Source organism: Cricetulus griseus, chromosome 7 (genome assembly GCF_003668045.3).
Source record: "Cricetulus griseus strain 17A/GY chromosome 7, alternate assembly CriGri-PICRH-1.0, whole genome shotgun sequence".
Lineage (NCBI taxonomy): Eukaryota > Metazoa > Chordata > Mammalia > Rodentia > Cricetidae > Cricetulus > Cricetulus griseus.
Genome location: NC_048600.1, coordinates 35,907,559 through 35,919,186, shown reverse-complemented (window position 1 = coordinate 35,919,186; position 11,628 = coordinate 35,907,559). Strand labels below are relative to the sequence as shown.

The 11,628-nt window shown below is 44.8% G+C and overlaps 1 long non-coding RNA gene across 1 annotated transcript; it reads left to right on the top strand.

Moving 5' to 3' along the window:
- The first annotated feature begins 619 nt into the window (after nt 1–619).
- Nucleotides 620–3,381, top strand: LOC113831011. Its single transcript, XR_003487003.1, has 2 exons — nt 620–1,554; nt 3,173–3,381. It is a non-coding gene; the product is annotated as an uncharacterized LOC113831011 (long non-coding RNA).
- The last annotated feature ends 8,247 nt before the right edge of the window (nt 3,382–11,628 follow it).

Here is an 11,628-nt window from a genome sequence, read left to right as displayed (position 1 = left end):
ATCTGCGATCTCTGAACTAGGGAGGTTGAGGCAGGAGATTGCCACAAATCTGAGGTCAGCCTGGGCTGTATGAGAAAAACCTGTCTCAAAAACCTGACCTATAATTCATGTGCCATAAATCACACACTGTGAAACATACGGTTCACAGGTTTCCATGTGTGCACAGGCTGGGCGGTCACAGGCTGCCCAGTGGCCACCACTGTGTAACTGAAGTTCCTCTACACTGTCGAAAGGACCTATACCCGTTTTCTGCCATCCCAAAATTCCCATCTCTCCCCACCTCAGTTACAGTGACTCTGCTTATCCTCTGCATTTCTGTCCTGTACATGGAACCAGAGTAGGCAGTGTCCTGGGTCTGGCTGCTTCCTTGAGCACAATGCAAACATTGCACTTTTGATGATCCAAGCTGAACATGGATCAGTACTAGGCTCTTCTTGGTGGCTGAATTATAGTCCAGTGTGAGTGTTCTGGGTGGGCATTTGCTTGTTGCAAAGTTTTGGTAAAGGAGAATTGTTGACTCCTTTTTTTTTTTTTTTTGTTTTGTTTTGATTTGAGACAGGGTTTCTCTGTGTAGCTTTGGAGCCTATCCTGGCACTCGCTCTGGAGACCAGGTTGGCCTTGAACTCACAGAGATCCGCCTGCCTCTGCCTCCGAGTGCTGGGATTAACGGCGTGCATCACCAACACCTGGCTCTTGTTGACTCCTAATGAGGTGGTAGGAGTTCCTCAGGTAGGCCTGGGTTTAGGAAAGGACTTAGTCAGATGTTAGGAAAAACCAAGAAATTGATAAATCTCAATAAATAAATAGATAAATAGAGAAAGAAAAGTCAGTAGCTCATATACAGCATGCAGGGAGGTGGGGCGTATTTGGAGGGGTTCTATTTTTTCCTTTGTGTGTATGTTCCCATTTGTTTGTGTGACTGGGGACATCTGTGCTGCCATGGTTACGTGTATAGGGGTCAGAAGACAGCCTCAGGTGTCAGTCACCTTGTGCTATTTGTACTCACCAGCCTGATTGGCCCAAGAGCCTCCGGGGATTCTCCCTGCTGCTCCTGTCACACCCCTAAGAAAGCTTGGCCCAACTTTCCTGGGTTCTGGGGGTTTGAATCTAGACCCTCACACCAGGGCACATGCATTACTCACTGGGCCTTCTCTGCAGCCCCTCCACCTTTGGGTTTCTGTTGGTGGCTTGTCTAGCTTATGCTCCTCTTGTGGACTTTGCAGGGTGTTGTTTTCTGTTTTTCTTTCTCATATTTTACTTATCTGCCTTCTCATGTATTAGTGGAGTTTTTTGTTGTTGTTTTGTTTTGTTTTTCGTTTTTCTGAAGTAGGGTTTCACAATGCAGTCCTGGTTGGCTTGGAGCTTGCTATGTGACCGGGCTGGCCTTGAACTCACAGCAATTCTCCTGCTTCTGTCTCCCAAATGCTGGGACTAATAGTGTGTGCTATCATGCCTGGCTAATGGAATCGTTTTTTGAACATTTTCTTCTATCTCCTCTTTTGACAGTTTTGTTTATTTGAGACAAGGTCTCAGCTCAAGCTAGCCACAAACTTGGTAAGTAGCAGAGGAAGGCTGTCATCCTCCTACCTCCACTCCAATTTCTATTGGCTTTTTTCTTTTATCTTCTAGTTCAGCCTGTGGGTTGTGACCCTTCTAGGAGCACAGGGGTTGTATATCAGATATCCTGCATATCAGATATTTACATTAAGATTCATAACAATAGCAAAATTACAGTTATGAAGTAGAAATGAAAAATAAAATAGGGGCTGGAGAGATGGCTCAGCGGTTAAGAGCACTAACTGCTCTTCCAGAGGACCCAGGTTCAATACCAAGCACCTCATAGCAGCTCACAAACTGTCTGCAACTCCAATTCCAGGGAATTTGACACCCTCACACAGACATACATGCAGGCAAAACACCAAGGCACATAAAATACAAATATATAAAAGATCCTTAAAAATTTGGGGGGGTGTTCAAGACAGGGTTTCTCTGTAGATTTAGAGCCTGTCCTAGAACTCCCTCTGTAGACCAGGCTGGCCTTGAGTTCATAGAGTCTCTCTGCCTCCCAAGTGCTGGGATTAAAGGTGTGTGCCACCATCGCTCATCAAAAAAAAGAACTTTAAAAAATTAACAGACATATAAGTTCTTTTTAAAGATTTGTTTTATTTATATATTTTGTTTTATTTATATGGTACTTTGTGTGTACATTTGCAAACCAGAAGACAGCATCAGACAGTTGTGAACTGCCATGTGGGTGCTGGGAATTGAACTCAGGACCTTTGGAAGAGCAGTGAGTACTCTTAATTACTGAGCCATCTCTCCAGCCCCATGAAAATAATTTTATGGTTGGAGTCACCACCGAATGAGGAACTGTATTAAAGGGTCTCGGCATTAGGAAGGTTGAGAACTGCTATTCTAGCTATATATTTTCAGCTAAATATATGCACTCTTTGGAGGCCACACAGTCCCCCTGCTCCAGCCTCCCAGTAGCTGGTATCATAGACCCCCAACCCAGACCCGACCTGAACATGTCTTCTTTTGTGTTTGCTCTTTGGATTTCACCATCAAATGTGCCAACACATCATGGGATCTTACAGCTCACGTGGAACTACTCTGAGAATAGGGAATAGGGAATAAAAAGCAGTGGTGTTCTGACATGTGAGTGACCCATAAGGACATGAAGCTGAGTCACAGACACCGTCACAAAGTCAACCTCTTGCCTGGTTCCTTTTATGGGAAATGTCCTGAATACGGGACTCCAGGGAAGCAGACAGTGGGCCACTGGTCTCCTCTCTCAGGGAAGGACTCAGAGTTAGTCACAAGGACTTCTTTAAAAGGAAAATGTTTAAATTCCATCCATTTATACCGTGTATCCGGGTCATACTGGCTCCCGCTTTCTCCTTTTAGCTCACCCCATAGCATAGCTCCCATTTCTTAACCTTAGGCCTTTTTTTTTTTAAACCCACTAAATCCAATTAGTGCTTCCCATATGCACACGTATATGGGAACATACACTGGATGACCTACCAATGCTCCCTCCCCAAAGAAAAGTGACATGTCCCCAGAAACCATCAATAGCCATTGGGCCTCAGCTAGGGGGGTAGGTATTAGGAGTCCTCCTTCCTCCATATTGGGAATTTTAACATTCTTGATCTTTTGTTTGTCTCTACAGGTGATCCCAAAGGCTGTGAGTTCATGTGTGTAATAGCCACGTCTTCTCCAGAAGACAACATTTCACACTCTCCCCGTCCTCCAAGGCTTGCGTCCTCCTTTCCATCCCTCTTCTGAGATGTTCCCTGAGCCTTCTGGGGTGGGTTGAAAGGGTTCTAAAGTTGGCTGCAATGTCAGACAGAGTGAATGTTCTGTGAATTCTACACTTTAGCTATGTGCGTGTGGTATATGTGTGTTCAGTGTGTACACGCCCTTCTGCGTGTGTGTCGGTCAGACGGTGGCTTCGGCTGTCAGTTCCTACCTTCCACCGTGTATTTGATCAGGCCTCTTGTTTCTGCTGCTCTCAGCTGTCCCACAGGCCGACCTTCCCACAGGCTTCTGGTGGATCCCTGTCTCCTCCATTCTCCATCTCACCATAGGAGGACTTATGTTACAACGTGAAACTCAGGCCCTCACACTTGTGCAGCTGGTACTACACACACACACACACACACACACACACACCAAGCATCTCCCTGGCCTGATTTCTGCATTTTAAACATGAATTGAGGCCAGCAGTGCGATGTCAATGTCCTACAAATTTGCTTCATATTTAGGATCCTTTGTCTTCACCGTGAAAACTTTTCTTAAGAGCTGAAGAGATGGCTCAGCAGTTAAAAGCACTGGCTGTTCTTCCAGAGGACCTGAGTTTAATTCCCAGCACCCATATGGCAGCTCACAACTGTTTATAACTGTAGTCCCATGGGATCCAATGCCCTCTTCTAGTGTGCAGACAACCCTCATTTACTTAAAAATAAGTAAGCAAAACTTTTTAGCATCCATCCTACCAGGTGCTTGGGGTAATGCATTTCCTCAAGTTGGTCTAATGTTTTATTTTGCTTACCCCACTCTTTTTGAGACATAGGCTCATTTATGTAGCCCAGGCTGGCCTCATTGAACTCACTGTGTATCTGAGGATGACCTTGAACTTCTGATCTTCCTGCCTCCACCTTCCTAGCACTGGCCTTATAGTCTTGAATTTACACCTGGTTTATGCAAAGCTAAGGTTGGCACTCAGGGCTTCATGCATTCTAGGTAAGCACTTTACCTACATCACCCCTCCTCCCTTTTAAAATTTATTCTCTTTTAAAATTATCTGTCTGTGTTTGGGTTTGTGCACAAACATGGAAATGCCCATAGAGACCAGAAGAGGGTGCTGGATCCCCTGGAACTGGAATGACAGACATTTGTGAACCATTCAGTGTTGGTTCTGGGAACCCAACTCAGGTCCTTTGGAACAGCAGCAGTATGCTCTCTGTTGGAAAAGAATATTCTTGGCATTAAACCAAGAAATACATGAACAGCTATGCAGTGGTGGCACACACCTTTAATCCCAACCCTTGGGAGATAGCAGCAGACAGATTTGTGAGTTCAAGGCCAGCCTGGGCTACAGAGCCAGCGCCAGGACAGCTGGGGTTGTATAGAGAAACCCTGTCACAAAACCTGCCCCCACCCCCCATCTCCCATCCCCCCAACTCCCCCACACCGCAAAAAAAAGAAAGAAAGAAAATACATGAACAAAGTGAAAGTAACCAGACAAGGCAATTTCTTTTTGTAAAAAGGGCACACCATGACCCAAAACAGGTTATCAAGTAAGCATACACTTTGGGATGGGGAAGTTCACCCAGTTTTTATTCTGATGCGGGTAGTGATTGTGCCTCATCCCATTGATGGGAGCTCCATCTCACAGTCTGACTTGACTGGCTAATTGGCACGGGTGGGAAGGATGTGATAGTTACATCTCAAGAATGTCCTGTTTCAAACAAACAGGCATGTACACAAGAGCTTCAAGATAGGGAGTTTATGGAATATTGGCACTTGGCAGGCTAGCCACCCTTAATAGAGAAAAAAACAAAACTATTTTCATGTCTCTTGACTGTTGAGCAGACGAGCTCTCTCCACACTCTTCAGTCCCATTTTTGTTTTAGCCTTGGATAATGTGTGTTTGTTGACTGTTGGGTTGACAGTCTCTCCCTATCACTTCATTTCCTGCTTCAACTGTTTCTCTTGAGGACTTGGCTGTCATGACTGTTGTACCCTTGACTGTGATGGTGTGTGTGTGTGTGTGTGTGTGTGTGTGTGTGTGTTCAGACATGTGGAGATATCCAGAAGATAACTTGTTGTATCTGTGTGTGTGTGTGTGTGTGTGTGTGTGTGTGTGTGTGTGTGTGTGTGTTCAGACATGTGGAGATATCCAGAAGATAACTTGTTGTATCTGTAGCGTCATCCACCTTGTTTTTGATATAGGGCCTCTTGACCTGGGGCTCACCAATTAGGCTAAGCTGGCTGGTGAGTCAGGCCCTGGGACCTACCTGCCTCCACCTCTCAACACTGAGATTGCAAACGTGTATCTCTATGCTGGGTTCTTTTACATAACTTCTGGGGATTGAGCTGTGGTTCACTGTACTTACACAAGTTCTTAACTGATTGAACTCACCCCCCAGTATCCTCTGGGTAGGTTTAAGCCCAGCTGCTTGATGGGTAAGGCAGGAGGATCATATGTATTTAAGGCCTGCCTGGGCTGCAGAGCAAGTTCATGGCTAGCCTGGGTCACTTAGCATCCTGTCTCATAATGAGGGAAAAAGAAATGAGTAGAAGCCTGAGGATGTGGCTGAGTGTGAGGCACTTGCTCAGCAGGCACAAGGCCCCATGTTCCACACCCCTGCCCAGCACTAAAAACCAATACAACAACATCAAAACTCTTGAATGTTTTCATTAGGTCATTGTGATGTGCCTGGGTACAGTCTTTTTTCAATCAATCCTGCTTTGGGTTTGTTGAACTTCTAGGATCTGAGAATGATGTGTCTTGTCAGTTTTGGAAAGATACTAGCTATTATCTCCTAAGGTGTTCTGCCTTATTTTCTGCCACCTTCTGTGACTTCAATCACATGTGATTTAGTCAGTGTGATTGTCCTTCAAGGCTCACCTAGTCTTGTTTATACATTTGTTCTCTCGTGATCCTCTCCGTGTGTATTTTAAATTCTTTTCCCTTAATAGCCACTGTCATGTCTTCACCCACAGGTACATTCTTGTAAATCTACCCAGTAGGTTTCTGTTTCATGTACTTGCATTTTTAAATTCAAAACATTATATTTATGTTTTTTATTTCATCTTTTTTCTTTTCCTTTTTAAAAAAATTTTCTATCTCTTTGTCTTGATCACTTTTTGCCTGTGAATTCTTTAGCATGTTTCAAAGTCTTTGTTAATTTCAAAAACTGGATTACCCATGGCTGTCTGCTTGCTCATCTCACACATTTGTGATTATGGCCCAGGGAGGTGACTCAGTGTAAAGGCATTTGCCACCAAGCCTGAAGACCTGAGTTTGATTTGTGTACACATATACACTCACACTCTACATACACATATATAGACAAATACATAAATGTAAGTTTTAAAAATGCCAACATTTCTTTTTTAAAAAGTTTTACTTTTGTTTTATGTGTATATGTGTGTGCCTGTATGTATGTGTGTATGTATGTATGTATGTATGTATGTATGTATGTATGTATGTATATATGTATGTATATATGTATGTACGGGTACCATGTGTGAGCCTCTTGCCCATGGAAGTCAGAAGAGGGCTTTAGATCCCTTGGAACTGAAGTTACTGATAGTTATGAGCCATCATTTTGGTCTGGGAACATAATCCAGGTCCTGCAAAATCAGTAAGCACACTTAATTGCTGAGCCATCTCTCCAGCCTTTTTATGACAGTTGAATTGTGCTGACAATTATGGTTTGGAATTCATTGATTTACTTATTTATTGTGAGACAGTGTCTCACTATGTATACCTAGCTGGCCCAGAACTCACTATGTAGACCACGCTAGGCTTGAATAAACAGAGATCTACCTGTCTCTGCCTCAGGAATGCTGAGCTTGAAGGTGTATGCCAATACACCTGGCCAGGTTTGGATTTTAAAGGTCTCCAGAGATCATTTGTTGAAGGCCCTAAAGGCAGTGGAAAGATCAGGAGGAAACTTAGAGGAAGTCAACTCACTGGGGACATCCCAAACACTCTTCATGCCTTCTGTTTCTTGGCCTCTAGGAGGTAAGTGGTTGTACCACACAACACTGTTAGGTTCTGCCTGACCACAGCTGAAAACAGCAGTGCTGGGACTATGAACTGAAACCTTGGGCCAGGATAAACCTTACCACCTCAAAACTCGGTTATCTCAGGCGTTTTGTTATAGTGATGAGAACTGACACTGATGTAGTGACCAGTCATGTACCAAAGCCTATGTTCGGTTCTGTTAAAGCAAAGAAATGTCAGCTCCCTGCTTGGTTCTATAATGTATATATTTGATACTTCTAGTCTACGCTCTGTACTCTTTATGCAGTCCTGGCTGTCCTGGAGCTCACTCTTAGACCAGGCTGGCCCCTGACTGGCAAAGATCCTCCTGCCTCTGCCTGCTGGGTGATAGGATCAAAGGTGTGTGCCACCATGCCTGGCTATGCGCTGTACTCTTAAGGCTTAACCTTTCTGCAATATCAACTAGATGGTAAAGATACTTGTCAGACCCTCTTCTTGTGAGCTGACAAGCCATAAGGAGCAAGCCAGTAAGCAGCACCCCTCCATGGCCTCTGCATCAGCTCCTGCCTCCAGGTTCCTGCCCTGTTTGAGTACCTGTCCTGGCTTACTTCAGTGATGAATAGTAATATGTAAGTGTAAGCCTAATAAACCCTTTCCTCCCCAAGTTACTTTGGTCATGGTGTTTCATTATAGCAATAGTAACCCTAAGACTGTGTGTGTGTGTGTGTGTGTGTGTGTGTGTGTGTGTGTGTGTGTGTGTTGTGTGTGTGTGTGTGTGTGTGTAATCTCTCTCCCTCTCTTTCTCCCCCTCCTTCTCCCCCTCCCCCCGAGACAGGGTCCTTGTAGCTCAGGCTGGCCTCAAGTTCAGTATATATTGGAGGATGGCCTTCACCTGATCTGGCCTCGGTGTGCTGAGTGCTGGGATTAGTATCTGTCTCCTCATTGGCTCCTCTTTGCAGAGCCATCTTTCCAGGCATGGGCTACTGTTCCTTATCTGATTTTGATGCATCCTTGTTTTCTGCCAGATTTGAAGCTTAATTTTTCTTTTATGCTAAGACATTTTGGACTTGACAAGTGAAGTTCAAGGTAATACATCAAATTAATGTACCCCCAAAATTAAAAAAAAATGCAGTTAAGCTGGTTGTAATTTTTTTTGGGGGGGGGTTGAGACAGGGTTTCTCTGTGGCTTTGGAAGCTGTCCTGGAACTAGCTCTTGTAGACCAGGCTGGCCTTGAACTCACAGAGATCCGCCTGCCTCTGCCTCCTGAGTGCTGGGATTAAAGTGTACACCACCAACACCCGGTGGGCTAGTTGTAATTTTTTTCAGTTTTTTTTTTTTTTTTTTTTTTTGGTTTTTGAGTTTTTTTTGTTTGTTTGTTTGTGTGCACCACCAACGCCCGGCTTTTTTCAGCTTTTTAATGAGAAAATTATTTTGCTATTTTTGGAATCTTTTGTAGCTCTCTTCCCTTCCTCTTGTTTTGGATACCATTCCAGAGTGGCTATTAGATCAGTGGGAGGTTGATTCTAAGACCCTCTAGAGTAGTGGTTCTCAACCTTCTCAAACCTTCAGTACAGTTCCTCATGCTGTGGTGACTCCAACCATAAAATTATTTTCATTACTACTTCATAACTGTAATTTTCCTACTGTTATGAATCGTAATGCAAATATCTGTGTTTTCCAGTGGTCTTAGGCAACCCCTGTGAAGGGTCGTTCAACCCTGGAGGGGAGTCACAGTTTGAGAACTGCTGCTATGGGGCTAGAGAAATGGTGGAGTTGTTAAGAGCATTTGCTGCTCTCTCAGAGGGTTTGAGTTTGGTTCCCAGCACCCACACTGGGTGGCTCATAACTGCCTGTAACTGCAGCTCCAGAGTTCTAATGCCTTCTTCTGGCATCCACAGGCACTGTTCACATACATACATATATACACAATACATACACACACATACATAATTAAAAATTAAAAAATAGATTTGGCATGTTGGTACATGCCTTTTATCCTAGCACTTGGGAAGCAGAGGCAGGTAGATCCCTGTGAGTTAAAGTGCTGCTGGCCTATAGTGAGTTCCAGGCCAACCAGGTTATATAGTAAGACCCTGTCTCAAATACAAATTTAAAAACAAAAATAATCTTTTAAAAGTTTAAACATTACTTTTTAAAAAAGATTTTATTTATTTATTATGTATACAACATTCTGCTCCCATGTATATCTGCACACCAGAAGAGGGCACCAGATCTCATAACAGATGGTTTTGAGCCACCATGTGGTTGCTGGGAATTGAACTCAGGACGTCTAGAAGAGCAGTCGGTGCTCTTAACCTCTGAGCCATCTCTCCAGCCCTAAACATTACTTTTAAACATCCTTTTAAAACATTTTTTTTGTATGTGCATGTATGACTACCCATGGACAGTTTTCTCCTTCCACCACATGGGCCCTGGGGATGGAACCCAAGTGGTCAGGCTCTGCAGCACGTGCCCCTGCTCATGAGCAGTCTCCCCAGCCCTGCACTGTTTCCAAAGTCCAGAACAGACAGTTTTCTGGGGGACATTTTCCTGACTGACAGGCTCATATGGACTGACTTTATAAAATTCATTTTGTTCTTGTATATATATGTGTGTGAAAGTGCTTGAGAAGGCCAGAAGAAGGCATCGGATCCCTTGGAGCTGGAGTTAAAAGTGGTTACAAGTCACTCATCATGGGTGCTGGGAACCAAACTCAGGTCCCCTGGAAGGCAGCAAGCACACTAAACTGCTGCATGTTCTCTCTAGCCCCAGTGGACTTTCTGTGTAGACCAAGAAGACCTTGAATTCACAGAGCTCCTCTGCAATGCTGTGACTGAGGCCAGTACCACCATGCTCAGCTTAGATGGGCTCTGAAGGGAGGGGCAGCAGAATATCTCCTTCCTTTGCCAAGAAGCCTCCAGCTGGAGCATCATCCTGGAGTCTTTTGGGCCATTTAGATTGTCTTCTCTACCCAGGGACAGAGAGGTGTTTGACATCCTGTTCTTTTGCCCAGGAAGCAGAGTCCTGCTGCTTCTATTCTTGGATATACAAGCTGCTGATTGTGAGGGAGAGGTCCATCCTTAATGGCCTTCAAGCCTGCTGATAGCTCCCTGACACCCCTGTAGCTGGCACTGCATAACCACCATAACTGGCTCTGTTGGTCTTTTTTGATGGAACCACACCCCCTCCCAGCTATGTTAAATTCTGAACATGGACTCATGCAACTACAATCTGCAAAACATTGATACTGAATCTGCCGGAACGAGGAGACTACTTCCCCACTGGTATGTACAGTGCATGTGAGTGTGTTTGTGCAGACTGGTCTACGTAAATGTACATAAAGGCTAGAGGTTGATCAAGTGTCTTCCTCAGTCACTTACATTGTTTTTTTGAGACAGGGTGTCTCTCGTTGAACCTGGAGCTCACCAACTGTACAAGACTAGTTAGCCAGAAAGTCCCAGGGATCCTCATGTCTCCATTTCCTCAGCACTAAGATCATAGACACATGCTACCATAGCACACAGGTCCCTGGCAGGCACTTTACCAACAGGTCATCTCCCCAGCCTCTGAGGACCACATTTCTGTGTGTACACGTTGTACATGTTGTGTGCAAACATGCATGTGTGGAAGCTGGAGGAAGCCATCAGGTGACCCACTTCATCACTCTGCCTTATTCCCTGGAGACAGAGTGTCTCATTGAACCTAGAGCTGGGCTAGCTGCCAGCAAGCTGCAGCAGGCCTTCAGTGTCTGTTCCCCACAGCATTGGGGATAGCAAGCATGTGGCCCCTCTCAGCTTTACACCGGTGCTTGGAATTTGAACTCAGGTCTTCATGTTTGAGTAAACGGCACTGCCAAGCTATCTCTTTAGCCCTGAGTGTACCTTCTGACTGAACATGCCATCAGCTTGTAACCTATAGAGCATTTTGAGTAAGCACTGCACATTGCAGCTTGGGACATGGCAAAAGCTTTACCAGGAGGGGTGCTGCACCTGGGTACACATGGAAGGCTGCACATGCAGAAGTCAGAGGACAGCTTGAAGGAAGTCAGCTCTCCTGTGTAGTCCTGGGATTGAACTCTGGCTGTCAGGTTTGGTAGGGAGTGCCTTTACCTGCTGAGCCATGATGCAAAGTAGAGTGAGTGGGCCTGGGAGGCAGACAGGCCTGGTTCAGTGACATCTGGGCTCCAGGCTGGCTTTCTTAAGTAAGGGAACTGGGAGGAAAATACTAGGAGGAATCAATGGGCTATTGTAAAGGTCAAATATCTTTCAAACCATCCTGAGCAGTTTGAGGTCATGGAGGTCTTTGGGGTGGATCTTAGGATAAAATGCAGGCAGTCTGTCAGTGAGAGCAGCCATGCCTCCTAGAGCAGTGTTTCTCAACCTATGGG